At 47.7% G+C, this 15,033-nt stretch overlaps 1 protein-coding gene across 2 annotated transcripts in view; it reads left to right on the top strand.

Annotated features, from left to right (window-relative positions):
• The window catches only part of SRPX (sushi repeat containing protein X-linked), a 169,341-nt gene that overhangs the window by 4,835 nt on the left and 149,473 nt on the right, over positions 1-15,033 (top strand). The window lies entirely within an intron of this gene.

Below are 15,033 nucleotides of genomic sequence, written 5' to 3' on the forward strand. Positions count from 1 at the left end.
GTCGGGCTGGTTAGAAGAACAGTATATGGACCCTTCCAATGTGGGGCCAAGGAGTTGTGTTTCCAGTCCTTGACCACACCTGATCCCTGGGCACAAATTTATGAATCTGTTCTCCAAGGGGGAATGGCATCCTTTTTTGTACAAACTTAGTTACCTCATTTATTGCCTTACCCAGTTGTTCATCTGCTGTGAAATCTCATCTCCCCTCACCTGAGGCAAATTTGTTGATACCCGTTTTATTATGGGAGGGGGCCTCCTATACACAATTTTGTACGGAGAAGAGCCATGGGACTGTGGGGTCATCCTGAGTCTGAGCAGAGCCGTTGGAAACAAGTCCACCCAGGAACAGTCAGTCTCTAAGATCCACTTGGAGAGTGTCTCTCTAAGTGTCTGGTTGGTTCCTTCCACCATCCCAGAACTCTGGGGCCTATATGCTGTATGTAATTTACCCTTGATGTTTAAAGTTTTGCTTACTTGTTATACTAAATCAGCTACAAAAGCTGGGCCATTTTCTGATCCAATGCTGGTAGGAAATCCAAATCTAGGAACTATCTCCCTAAGCAGGCACCAGGCTACTTTTGATGCTCTTTCAGTCTGGGTAGGAAAAGCTTCTACCCATCCCGAGAACGTACATACTATGACCAGCAGGTAATGGTAGTATCAGTGAGGTTTCATTTCAGTGAAGTCCACTTCCAGGTGTTCAAAGGGCAGCAAGCCTTTTACCTGAATCCCTGGAGGTTTCTGTCTATGCCGAGAGGCAACATTGACCTGTGAGCAGGCAGTGTAGTTCTGAGATTGTCCCGCATAGGGAAGAGAGGCAGGGAACCAAGAAATATTTTCAAATTGGCTCTTCCAGTTTATCATGGCCTAGGTGGGTCACTTGGTGTGTTTGGCTTACCAGAGTCGGTGCCATCTCCTCCGGTACTAATAATTTGCCACTTGGCAATTCCCACCATCCCTTTTCAGTCTTGATGGCCCCTTCTGCTTTGGCTAGTTGGTTTTGGGCTTCGGTGTAATTTGGAGAGTCTAGCATTAGCTCAGGTAGCTCCGCCAATATGAGAGCTTTAATAGGGGCTTCACTTGTCACCTCCAAGCCTTTGGCTGCTTGTTTAGCCGTCTTATCTGCCAGTCTGTTCCCTGAGCCCGGGGGGTATCCTCTTTTTGATGTCCTCAGCAGTGTATGACTGCAACCCTTTCTGGTTTCCAGGCAGCATCTAATAGGGTCTTAATTTCTTCCTTATTTTTAATATCTTTTTCACTAGCTGTCAAAGGCCCCTCTCCTTATACAGAGCCCTGTAGTGTGGCAAAAGCATACCTGGAGTCTGTGTAAATGTATGTCTTCTTACCTTTTGATAGCTGGAGGGCCGGGATTAGAGCATATAGTTTGGCCTGTTGAGCGGACCAGTGTGATGGCAGAGAGCTAGCCTCAATGATGGTTTCTTCCATGACTACTGCATATCCCAACAATCACTGTCCTTGTTTCACCAGGCTGGTGCCATCGGTGTACAGGACCAAATCTGGGTCTGGGATTGGCTGGTCTCTCGAGTCAGGTCTGCTGGCATATTTCCTTGCAATCATGTGAGGGCCCACTTTCTCCCACAAGAAAGAGAGCGGCCAGATTCAGGACCTGACAAGGCTCAGTAGTAACATGGGGGTTCTCACATAACAGTCCCCGGTATTGAGTAATCCGGGATGTTGACAGCCATTTATGGGGGTCCCCTTGCAGGAGAGTGTTGACCTCGTGTGGGACTTTTACGAACAAATCTTGGCCCAAAGTCAGCTTGGTTGCCTCCTGGACCAGTAAGGCAACCGCAGCAACTGCCTGTAAGCATCCTGGCCACCAGTGGCAACATTGTCCAGCTGATTAGAGATAAGTCACTGGTCTATCCCATGTCCCTAGAGTCTGGGAGAACACTCCCATAGACAGCTTGTCCTTTTCAGTCATGTAAAGAGTAAATGGCTGAGCAAGGTCTGGCAGGCTCAAGGTGGGTACCGACATAATTGTACCAGGTTTGAGTTCTGTTACCAGTGGGACTTGTTTTGCAAGCCTGGTGGTGGTTGTCTTCCGCCCAGACCTCAGGGAATTGTTGAGTTAACTCTCTCTCTCTCTCGACTGTTTAGCCTGTCCGGTTTCCCTTCCGGAAGATCGTGCAACCTCCATTCATCTTGAGGGGTTACTGAGAGGAAGAGTAAATAGGTGGTTGGGCCCACTCGAACAGTGGGGTCTTTTGTGGGGGGAAGGGTCACTTGTGCCCCCAATATAGACAGCAAGTCTCTTCCTAACAAAGGTACTGGGCATTCAGGGATGTATAAAAATTTATGAGTCACTTGGTGTCCCCCCATCTGACATTTTCAGGGTAGGCTAGAGACACAAAGGCTGCATTTATTACCATCTGAGACCCAGCAGCCTCTGGCTGGGTCTATTGGCGTATAAAGTTTATAGGCCTCGCACAGTCTTTTGCAGAACTCAGAGGGTGATTCGCTTTCCCTTTGAATCACTTTGGAGGGTTTTGCGATACTCATAGCTTTTTGGGCCCCCCTCTTGAGACCTTGTAAGATAGTCACCAGATATCTCCCCAGGTGGCCCCTCCCTTCCTCTGTGTCACAGTCCCAGTTGGGCCTCTCATTGGGGGTGGCTAGTTCTGCCCACCACTGCAGGTTTGCAGTCCCCTCAGGTGCCATTTCTCTTAACCATTTTCTGGCCTCAGTTAGGATCCTGTGTCTTTCCTCAGTGCTGAAAAGGGAGACTAGTAGTTGGATTATGTCATCCTATGTAGGGCGGTGGGTTCGAAAAATAGTCTCCATTCGCCTAATCATGGCTTGTGGCTCCCCCGAGTATGGTGGAGCGTGTCTCTGCCAGTTTAATATATCCATAGAGGCAAATGGCTGGTAATAATAGGCTACAGGGGGCGGATGGTAGTGCCCCATGCGTCCTGAACTGGAGGCTGTTGTAGTCCTCTGAGGGGCATCTGTAGTGGAGTTCTTTCCCCCTGTTCCTTGGTGGAGCGCAGCCTCTGTCCAATTGCTGTGTTTTCTTCCCCTTTCCCATCAGTACTCACTGGGAGAGGTGGATACAATCTAGAAGGTCCAGCTGAGGTGGAATTCTGGGGGCATTGATCAGAGGTCTCCATTGCTGGGATTGGAGCCTGCTGAAACGGCGGCTCTACGAACTCCGGGAGAGCTGGCGGAAGAGTAGTGGCTGCTGCAGGAACTTCACCTGGCCCTGGATCGGGCATTAAGGCAGCCTCCGGTCCAGGTGGAGCACTGGGTGGCGGGCGCGTCATCACCCAGTATGGGGGAGGGGTCAGGTCATCCCCGTCCAAATCCTGTAGAATTTCCTTTTTTATCATCAGTCAATCTTTGTGCCATTAATATTTTTCCCTTTCCCTCCTGGATACAGAACCTTGTCCAAGTAGGAGGGTCTTGAGCTAACCCTAGCCATGAGTCAATATATGGATATAGATCCGGGTGTCCTGGCTCTCCTGTGATGACTGTATAGACTGCTGCCACTATTTTTAAGTTCATGGTGTTCTCTGGTGGCCATCCTACTCCCACAGGGGGCCATTTGACCTCACAGAGTATGTGGAGGCAGTTAGGCTTCATCCTCACCCCATAGTCTCCTCCTAATCCCTTCTTTAAACTTTTAATCATGCACTGCAATACAGTTGCCTTAGATTCACTTCCCCCCATCTTGCTTACCTTCTCGGACCTTCTTCTCCTTTTCCTTTTCGTTCTGTCTACGAAGTTCTCAGTACCCTATGTACTTCTGATATTTCTACTCAATGACACTTAAGTTGCCATTCTGCCTTCTTCCTAATTGGGGTGAGAAGAGCCTTACCTGCCAGTTGCCAGAGGGAGAAGAGGGATCAGCGTGTCTTCACCTGCTGGTCAGCACAGCCAAACCAGAACACCACGTGATCCAAGACTGTTTCTCCCTTTACTTTTAAAGTCCATTCTACCTTGGTGGGCTTGATCAGGTGCAGATGAAAATACAGATGGGTTAAATATCCCACATCCCAGGCTGTCTCTGGAGAAGCCAATTCGTACTCACTTATGTATCCCCCTCCTTCTAGCCTGACAATTTCAAAGGGGTCAAGAATTTCATAGAAGATGAACACCTCCTTGGGGAGGGCAGAATATGAGCACACAAAAACCAAATTTCTTCTCCTAAAAATCCCCTGGCAATTGCTTGGTAATAATTTTCCCTAAGACGGCGTGGATACCACCTCGTAAATGACCTTCACAAATTTCCTTCCTAAGCCCTAACACCCTCGTCAACCTGTGTACCAAGCAATCGTTGCCACCTGCCTATTCCAGGCTCCTGTGGGTCTGTGCCCCTTCTAATCCCTCCCAGGGGGGTGATCAGGCCCCCTCTTCCACCCTGCTAGGTGGGTTCCTCCTCACCTGAGCACTCAGTTCCCTTGCTGCTGTCCACTACCTGCTAACATGAAAGGTCCGGGCATTGAGAAGCAGAATCCTTCCAGAAGGGCGAGGCGCCTTCCCCCCTCTAGAAGATTCGAGCCACAAGGCCTCGGAGTAGTCCCAAATGGGACTTGTCTCCTCAAAGTGAGGAGTTTCCTGGCCCATGCACCAAATGTTGTAGCCACGCATTCTGGGAAACAACTCACTCAGAAGGACAATGCAGATAGTGAAGTGCAGTTTATTACACCAGTGGGCCCAAGGCAGAGTCTCCTCTTAGCCAAGGACCCCGATCAGTTTTTCTGAAAACCTTATACACCCTAAGTGTACATGCCAAACCTACCTCCCCAAATTCCCTGAAACTAGTCTGAACAAAGGAAAAGAAAGATATAATCAAAGTTAACCTGCGATTCATATGCCTTAAACCTAGGTAGTTAACAGTGGACAATTATCAATAGGCCTGTGGTCATACCCCAGTAAGCATAATAGAATATGATTCTATTCAGTTACACAGATAATTAGGGTGTTCTTTTAGGCAACAGAGAGTCTAGGTACGAGCCCTGCGGCTCTTTCATCCAGGGGGCCTGGTTTTCCAGTTGGTATGTCGTTTCCATAGGTACTGGGCATATAGCTCAAAGTCCACAGTCCGGCCCGAGCTGGAGTCCTGCTTTCAAGATGGAGCCTGTTCCGTCTGTTTCCTCCTCATCACCAGCCGGGAAAACTAAGTGAGGATGGCTGAAAGCCAAAGCAGACCCCACCAGCCAGAGCAGTCTTTTAAAATGCCACATTTGGAGATGAGTACTAGGAGCTGAACACCTGGCTCAGGATATACAATTAAAGTCTCATTGGGAGCGGGTTAGGCTAGAAATTTCTATTTGGGTTTAAAACATGTAATCAGCTGATAGAATTCCTCTGCATTCAAAAGGAGAATGCTAGTGAGAAATGGCATATTTTCTGCCCTAACAGTAAACATGGATGTCACAGCCATGAATGACTGCAGCCCTCCAGTTTGAGCCGGTGAGCCCTGGGGAAACTCAGGAAAGAAAAGAATTCCTGCTATCTTGACTGTAGCCATTCCCTACAGTGAACCCTGAGGAAACCCAGGATGTAAAAACACAGGATACTGGCTCTAAACAGCTGAGGTGCATATCAAAGGAATGATTTCAGTGAGCCCAGACTTGCATCTTCCCATAGATAGAAAAGCGCTGAATTTCTAACTTGGGTTATCTAGTTTTCTTTAATTAATGATAATCTTTTGATGTTCAGACTACCTGCCCTTTGGTGTTTTTAATATTTATTTTCATTTATTTATATGCCCTGTGAGAACTCTTAGTTGCAGCATGCAGGATCATAGTTCCCTTACCAGGGATGGAACCTGAGCCGCCTGCTCAGTTTGGGAGCATGGAATCTTAGCCACTGGACCAGCTGGGAAGTCCCTATCTGCTCTTTGTTGTGAAACTTCTACATAACCTGGCTCCTCTCCTCACCTCCTCAGAGCAGTTCTCTCAGGGCTACTGGAGATGCTGTCTCCCGGCTTGAAGTCCTAAAAATTCCCACCAAATAAAACATAACTCTCAGGTTGTGAATATTTTTTAAGTCGACACTGGGACAAGCAGGACCTTTTCATCTGGCATTTTCTTATTGGTAACACTTTCAGTACAATATCCTGCTGTTTTTGTTGTTTAGTCGCTAAGTCATGTCCAGCCCTTGCATCTCCATGAACTGTAGCCCACCAGGCTCCTCTGTCCATAGAATTCTCCAGGCAAGGATGCTGGAGTGGGTTGCCATTTCCTTCTCCAGGGGGATCTTCCCATTCCAGGGATCGAACCCATGTCTCCTGCATTGTAGGTGGATTCTTTACCACAGAACCACTGGGGAAGCCCATGTCCAATTCTTGTGAGCCCGTGGCTTTTCCGTCCATGGAGTTCCTCAGGCAAGAATACTGGAGTGGGTTGCCATTCCTTCCTCCAGATCCTGCTATTATTGCTACTCATTTCCTAGATTTGTGAACTGAAAGAGACACCAGAACCCATTACTAAAACACTGTCTTCAAACCTTCCTCACACAGAGATTGAAATATTGCCCTTCTCTTTTCAGTGATTTCTAGAACATTCTCATTTTTAGTCTCTCATATGACAACTCATCCTACATTCTTTGGCCAGATACTGCTCTTTTAAATACAATTTTACTTCATTTTTATTTTACTTCTAATTTTTAATGTTGAAGTAACTATCACTTTTCTTGATCACATTGCTCTCTTACTCAAAAAGCTAAAGCAGCTGCTCCCTGTCCTCTTAAATTAGCTAGAAAGTTCTCTGCTGTTGATAGGGGACTCTACAGTTTGCCTGCAGCTGAATTTTCCAGTCCTTCTCTCCTGGCTTCCTAAAATCCAGCCAAAGTTGACTGTATGCTTTTATAGACCTGGAGTCCATGTTTCCTCTTTTTGTTGGTTATTACTTCCTGCACCTGGAATGCTTCCCTCAAGCCTCCATTTGTCAAAATTCTGCCCGTCATCCAGCAACACTCCCACTTGGATGAAACTTTTCTGTGATCCTTTGATAAGGAAGCTCCTGCCTTCCTGTAAACACCCACAGCGTTTCCTGTGTCTTGTGGTATTTATCATACGTGCCATACATCACAATGAGCTATGCATTCCTTTATGCTTCTCCTAGATTCTGAGGCTGTGAAAGCAGGACACTACTCTGTCTTAGCCCTCTATATTTCCCACGGAGCCTAGCCAGGACCTTGGAAGCCAACAGGATATTTGTACTTATTGAGTTAATGTGTGCATGCGTGCTAAATCGCTTCAGTCATGTCCGACTCTGCAACCCCATGGACTGTAGCATGCCAGGCTCCTCTGTCCATGGGATTCTCCAGGCAAGAATGCTGGAGTGGGTTGCCATGCCCTCCTCCAGGGGATCTTCCCAAGCCAGGGATCGAACCCTTGTCTCTAACATCTCTTGCACTGGCAGACAGGTTCTTTGCTACCTGATAGTTTTCCTGCAATTCGGGTGATGAACTACTGGCCAGAGGAGCTAAGAGAAACGTGTGGGCAAACAGTACATGTGCCACCGCTAACCTCCATACATAGAGATAATGCCTTGCTGGCTGTAGAGGTTGGCTTTTTTAAATCCGTGAACACTCTCCATTTGAGCAATAACCTTCTCTGTTGGGGGTTGTAAGACGAGACACTTACTGTAGCCACAGGCTGGAATTTGCATTTATTATTTTTCTTGGCCACTTTGCTACAGTCCCTTCCAAAGTGGTTGAATGGTTTCCTTAGTCAACGCAAATGTGTGTGCTGCATCAATTCCCCTTTCAGAGAATGCAACTCAAATGAGTAATTGAAAGTGAAGACTGAAGTGAGTTTCAAGAGCAAAAGGTTGACTTGCCAGGTTGTACCATAGTCTGAAATTGTAGCAGCCAAGTTATGATCAATACCCAGGTTAAAGATTCATTTTGAAAACAGCAGTGTGAAGAATCACTTCACTGGAGTTCCAGTTCATAGAGAACTTCTCAAGCCAGCCCCCTCAGTTCTTTCTTTCATTTTTTAATTTTTATTGCTGTATGGTTGATTTTCCATGTTGTGTTAGCCGTCAGTTCTTGACTGTGTCATTTCTTGACTGTCAGTTTTTATGGGCCATTGTTTATGAGGTCTTTTAAGCCTGGCTCTTTCTCTTGGATTTTTGAATTCTGCCTTCTTATGGAACCTGGGCTCTACTCAGAGACTTTGTTTTTAAAGTGGACATAGAAGGATGGAATGCTAGAATACCAGGATGGAGAAGATGGGGAATTCCTTCTCACCATAAGACAGTAGCTCTCTGTATTATGGTGAAATAGATACCAAGTTATCTAAGGTGGTAACTATTAGCACACAGATGGGAGCCATGTAGGAACCCTGGACCTGGGGATTAAAGAATGATGTTGAGTGATGCTGATACCAATAGTGTTGACCCTACAGGCCCAAGGAAGGTTAACATAGGATGTCTCTGGGCTTCCTTCTCTAACAACATTTTGAAATTGAAAACAAAAATCTATGTGAGTGATCTTTTTCTGGGGAGAAGGCCCTATTCTAAATCAAAGCCACAACTTACTAGATAGCTTTGTGGATGTTATAATAAGTATGTGCTCTTAATGAGCACAAAAGTCAACAGAAAAAGTAAGATGAAATTGCCAGAGTAGGGAAACTTTGAACCAATGATTGGGTAGCCTCTTGGGTTATAACCAGCGGTACAGTTTCCCATTCTCCTCATTTAAAAATTGACACTAAACAAAACAGTCATAATCCTAGGTTGTAATTACCTTCAGGCCTGGGCTGGCAACTTACTATATCCCTCACTTAACACAGTATCTGGGACTTGGGGCAGAATCATTTCATGGCTGTTTGTGGGTTGATTGAACGATTGAGGTAATTGTGACAGGGAATCAACACATTCTATTTCAAATATCCTTGCAGGATTTAAGCAAAATTTCCAAGCTGCTACTCCCCAAAGAAAAAGAAATTCGAGATAGCAGAGGCAATTTGCAGGACTGCACCAAAGATCCATTTGGACAGGCAACATGTAGGGGCATAGTTAATTGCTCAGGCTCTTGCATCTCAAATCACCTTAGGACACTGGGAGACAGAAACACCAGGGAAGTTGCAGGGAGGGAGCAGGGTTTTTCAGATAAAAGATTTAAGGGTAAAGCTTGCTGGAGATGATAATTGGTTGCACCTGGGTCTTATGGACTCACAGCGCACTCTGACCTCAGAAACTTCTGGAGCTGTCATTCCTGAGGTGAGTGATTCATGGCCCCGTAATCCTTAGCTCATACTTCATGCCTCTTGATGCATTGTTCTCAAGAAGAAGATAAATGGGTTTGGACGTAGTGCCCTGGATTATCCCAAATGTTTGGGATTGTGAATTGAGTGTATTGGTTTTAAAACTTTTTTTTTTTTTTTAATGAGTAATAGTCGGACAGACCCAAACATGGAATTTGGGTGTGGACTTTCAGCCTTGGCATTGAAAGATCCTTGCCCCGTTGCTTCTGCCCTGCTCTGACAGTGACCTGTCCGATGACAGGGCCCCGCTGTTTCCTCTGTTATCACTCACTGGTGCTTGGCAGCGTCCGCCCAGTTATGTCGGATGAGCCTCTCTGTCTCTTCTGTAGCCAGTGCAGCCCAGGACCCTCTTCTGGAGGCCTCTGGCCTGCTGCTGGCTGTGTGGGTGGCTGGGCTAATGACCCTGCCAGCTCCAGGGATTCAAGAATGTTCAAACACGCTGGTTAAATGAGGGCCACGGGGCGAGTGAGAATTGAGCCGAGCATTGGCAGGCCCCTGGTGGAGTGGTGAGGAAGTGGTGGCCTGGCCACATCCCTCATCTTCTGAGACTCTGCCTCCAGGGTGGCCGCTCTGTAGAGGGACTCTGACAGACTTGTTGCCACTGACTCAGCATTTGTCAGACAAAGGCTCCAGTTCCTTTAAATATCCAGTGTTGAAATCCTGTCTCCACTTCGAGTCTAACTCAACTTTCCAAAGTAGTAGAATCGATCTCACCAGGAACTACTCATGGACCCGATGCCCCCAGCCATGTGAGCAGGCCTTGGAGTCTTGTTCATTCTGTGTCATCGTGGCTGACCAGGGAACCTGGTCCTTGGTGAGAGTGGGGCATTGTCTCAGTGGGACTGACGTGCTGGTGGGCATCTCGATCTCTATCTAGAGGCTCAGGAATTTCTCACCCACATCCAGGCTCCCTGCATGGGCCACTTGATTCATGTGGCACCTCAGCCTGAGAGGGCGCCTGAGACAGAACTCCCCATGTCTTAGTGATGATCCTCTAAGGTTCAGCAAGGGGAAGGAGTTTGTCTGGGGTCACACGGGGAGTGAGAAGCAAGGCTGGCCTTAGAACTCAATCTAATCTAGTGACTTCAGGATTCCCTTTCCTCCATGGGCAGGAACTAAATTCAGTTTTTGAATGGCCGCCACATGTTAGGCACCGAGGCACTGGCCCAGCACCAGGGATTGGCAGGCAGGGATCAGTGGTGCCCCAGGCACTCCCAGAGCCCTACCTTCATGTATTTCTGCGTGGTTGTTTGCATCAACACTTGGCTGCAATCTGAGACTCTCACACCCAAGGCTGCTTGGGTGTTCCTCAAGGGTTCTGAGAAGCTGCTGCCCTAAAGCTGGTCCTTGCCCATGCTTGTCGAGGTCCTGAAGGCTCCCTCTCTTTGCCACTTGCCTTGAGCTCCCCAACTGACAGGTCATGATATTTTTTAACAGCTTTCTTGTGATGTAATTCACATACCACATCAGTTACCCATGTAAACCAATTCAATGATTTGTATTCAAAGTTGTGTACCCATCACAATTCTAGAACGTTTTCATTACCCCTAAAAGAAACCTCACACCCCTTAACCATCACTTCCTACCCTCCTCCCCACAGCTTTAGGCAACCACCAAAGTATTTTCTGTCTCTATATTTTTCTCTTGTCAACATTCTATACAAATGGAATCACACAATATTTGTCCTTTTGTGTCTGGCTTCTTTGGCTTAGCATAATGTTTTTCAAACCTCATCCATTTTGGAGCAGGTATCAGCTCTTGACTCTTGTTTATGGCTGATTTGCATTCCATTGTATAGATAGACCACATTTTATCCATTCATCAATTGATAGAAATTTGAGCTCTTTCTACTTTTTGATTATTATGAGTAATGCTGCAGTGAATATTCATGTACAGACATATGTGTTCATTTCTCTTAAGTAGATCCCTAGGAGTGGAATGGCAAGGTCATACAGTAACTCATTTAACCATTTGAGGACCCGCCAGACTGTTTTTCCCAAGGTGACTGTACCCTTTTACACACCCATCAGCAGTGTGTAATGGTCCTGATTTCTCTGCATTTTCACCAACTCTTGAGATTATATGTCTTTTTGGCTGAGTGATATCATTATAGCTCAGTTCATGAACAGTATCCACTCAAGGGTTGAGTGACAAAGCAGTGTCTGAGCTGTCAACTGGCAGCATTTTGTCAAGAGTCACCTAAGGGTGCTTGCCACTCTCTCACTGCTGGCTGCAGAGCATTGCATAGTCCAATTCCTTTGGGCAGCTTAGAAAAAGATGCCCTGTCTAGGCACAAGTGGGCACAGAGCTTGATCAGAAGATAGATTTTGTGCTAAGTAGGAAAAGGATAGAGGCAGGCACAGGACTCAAGACTTAAAGAGTGGAGGGTGGGAATTTCCTGGCCGTCCAGTAGTTAAGATTCCGGGCTTTCATTGCCAAGGGTGCAGGTTGGATCACTGGTTGGGGAACTAAGATCCCACAAACCACGTGGTGCAACCAAAAAGTAAATAAATAAATGAAATAAATCTCATACAAAAATAAAGAATGGAGGGCAGCATGGTTTGAGACCCCCGCCTGGTCTTTGGTCGGGTGTGAAGGTGGGTGCTATGATGTAGACAACTTCCTGAAGGCCCATATATGCAGCAGTCCTGGGTGTCAGTAGCTCAGCTCCAGGTGGGACAAAGCTGTGGGCCCTATGTACTTTGACAACTTGCATCTATTAAAAGGCAAACTCATAGAGAAAGCGAGTCAGAAGCTCAGGCCCTACCCGAGACCGATTAAATCATGTGCATTTCAACAAGAGCCCTCTGAGGATTCTTCTACACAGTGAAGTTTGAGAAGGCTGGGTCTGCTGGGTGAGTTCAGTCCTTGACCAGGACCGGGCAGCAGGTCTGTTTCTAAGGGCTGCATGGTAACCCTCTTCCCCTTCTCATCCCCCTTCTCTCCTGGGCTTGGCCTTCCTTATGGCCTCCTCTAACTTCTTTTCCTAAGTCCCCGACATTCCTGAGATAAGCATGTGTAGCCTTTCCTTGTCTGCTCCCACTTCTAACTTCAAAACAAACCCAAGCCTTTGGGCCGGGGGCGGGTGGGGGGGGCGGGGGGGGGGCGGGGGGGGGCGGGGGGAGGGCTTCAACTGCCTCTCCTTTGAAGTCCTCCTCCATGGAGCACAGCCCCCATCTGGCCTGATTGCCAGCCATGGCAGAGCACATATTGGGTGATAGCTAACAGGGTGTTTGCCTGTCTTTGCCCTGCAGCTCAACTGAAGCTTAGAAATAACTTCAGCTCTTGAAGAAAGGCTGGCTGCGTGAGTCTAATTAGGACGGCTCTGCCTCTCTGGCAAGACCTTGTCCTGGGATTGAGAATTTCTGCAGCTGATCCACTCTTAAAGACACGGGGGCTCCACGTCTTTGTGCCAGAGATGGATGACGCTGGGCTTCGGTAGCAGGCAGCCCCTTGGAGGACGGGTGAGATTGACACCAGTGGGGAAGACAGAAGAGCACATCCCACCCCTCACATGAAGCCTCCCCAAAGCCCCCAGGCTGGGCAAGTCAGGAAGACTGAACTGTGAGCAGCACTAAAAGGGTTTCAGGGCTCTGGGTGGGCAAGTGGTTCCCCGCCCAGCAGTGGTGTTTGGACAGGCTAGGTTGGTATGACTGGGGGCAGTCTGATGAAATGAGGTTTCCTTGACCCCCTACCTCTGTGGGTTCTGCTCTGTCAGATCCGGAGTGGGGACCTAGGGTAGGTGTCTGCAAACTCTTAGGCTGGCCAAAAAGTTCATTCAGGGTTTTCTGTAACAGTGTGTGATGATCCCAAATGAACTTTTTGGCCAACCCAATAAATCTGGGCAGGCCAAACAGCATATCCCACCCCAAACCCCCTCCCCTGGTTTTGTAGGACCAGGGAGCTAAGAATGGTGGTTATATTTTCAAGTGATTGAAAAAAATCAGAAGGAGAAGACTAGTTTGTAACACCTGACATTTAAATGAAATTCAGCTATCAGTCTATCAGTGTCACTGGAACCCGGCCACACTCATTTGTTTGGGTGTTGTCTGTGGCTACTTGGTGATAAGTGGCAGGGTGGAGTAGCTGTGACAGAGACCACATGGCCCACAAAGCTGTAAGTAGTATTCTCTGGCTCTTTACAGCAAAACTTTGTCAACCCCTCAACTAGGGTCTTGGTACTCAGAATCTAGCCTGAGACCTGCCTGGCCTGGAGCTCTATAGAAGCCTAGCAATCACACCTATGAAGTCAGAGCCTCCCTGTAACAAGATCCCTCGGTGTTGGGGGCTTCTGCTCCTTTACCACAAGGCTCAGTTCAGGACTCATCTTGGTCTTAGGGGATCTTCTAAGCCATGTAGGCTAGCATGCTATGCTGTAGCCCTGTACACACTTTAAAAAATATTTATTTGTTTATTTTTGGCTGTGTTGGGTCTTTGTTGCTGTTGCACAGGCTTTCTCTAGTTGCGATCTGGGGCTGTTGTCTGGTTTTGGTGCACAAGCTTCTCATTGCAGTGACTTCTCTTGTTGTGGAGCTTAGTGGTTGTGGCGCACAGGCTTAGTTGCCCGGCGGCATGGGAGACCTTCCCAGAGCAGGTATGGAACCCGTGTCCCCTGCACTGGCAGGCAGATTCTTAACCACTGGACCACCAGGGAAGCCCACCCTGTTGTACACATTTATCTGATGAATAACGGCTGTCTCACTCTCTTTGTTGGAGGCTTGGTAACTTCCTGTTGGTCTCTAGAAACTAGGACCCTGTTGTATTCTCCACCAGTTCTTAAGGCCCGGTGTCCTGATCCAAGGCTGGAGGCAGACTGGCCTTGGCTGCCTCCTGACAGACTTGCTGGATGCTGTTAGCATTTCTGGACCACGGGCTTGGGGCTCTCCAGACCACCTGCCCTGCCAGGATCCTGCCTCAGGGTGTGGCCCGAAGCCCTTCACTACCCCTTACCCAGCTCACTGCCAAGGCCTTGACTTGGACATTTGTCTTTTTTGGTGGCGCTTTGCTCTGGAGCCTGTGATCTTTCTGCTGGTCAGGACCATCCCTAGTAGAAATTTTCCCAAAGTGGCTTCCTCAAAGCACTGCTTTCCAGAGAGATTCATACATATTGTCTGGGTGAAAGTGAAAGTGAAGTCGCTCAGTCGTGTCCGACTCTTTGCGACCCCATGGACTGTAGCCTATCAGGCTCCTCCATCTGTGGGATTTTCCAGGCAAGAGTGCTGGAGTGGATTGCCATTTCCTTCTCCAGGGGATCTTCCCGACCCAGGGATCGAACCCGGGTCTCCCGTATTGCAGGCAGACGCTTTACCATCTGAGCCACCAAGTTCTGTAGGTTTCTTTAGTGGGCTTTCCTCGTGGTTCAGTGGTGAAAAATCTGCTTCCCAAGCAGGAGACTTGGGTTTGATCCCTGGTTCAGGAAGATCCCCTGGAGAAGGAAATGGCAACCCACTCCAGTATTCTTGCCTGGGAAATCTCATGGACAGAGGAGCCTGGTGGGCTACAGTCCATCAGGTCACAGAGTTGGACACAACTTAGCAACTAAAGAACAACAACAACAAAGGTTTCTTTACTGCTGGACAGCTCAGGGTCATGATATGCTAATGTAATTGCTCCCCTATAGGAGAGAACAAACAGTGAGGACCACCAAATCTCAAGTTGTGTTCCCCAGACCACCAGTAGCAGCAGCACCTGCAAACTTATTAGATGCCTAAATTCTCAGGCCCCATCCCAGAACTGTTGAATCAGAAGCTGGATGCGGGGGACATTGGGCCCAGCAACCATGTTGTAACAAC

This window comes from Budorcas taxicolor, chromosome X (genome assembly GCF_023091745.1).
Source record: "Budorcas taxicolor isolate Tak-1 chromosome X, Takin1.1, whole genome shotgun sequence".
NCBI classification, from domain to species: domain Eukaryota; kingdom Metazoa; phylum Chordata; class Mammalia; order Artiodactyla; family Bovidae; genus Budorcas; species Budorcas taxicolor.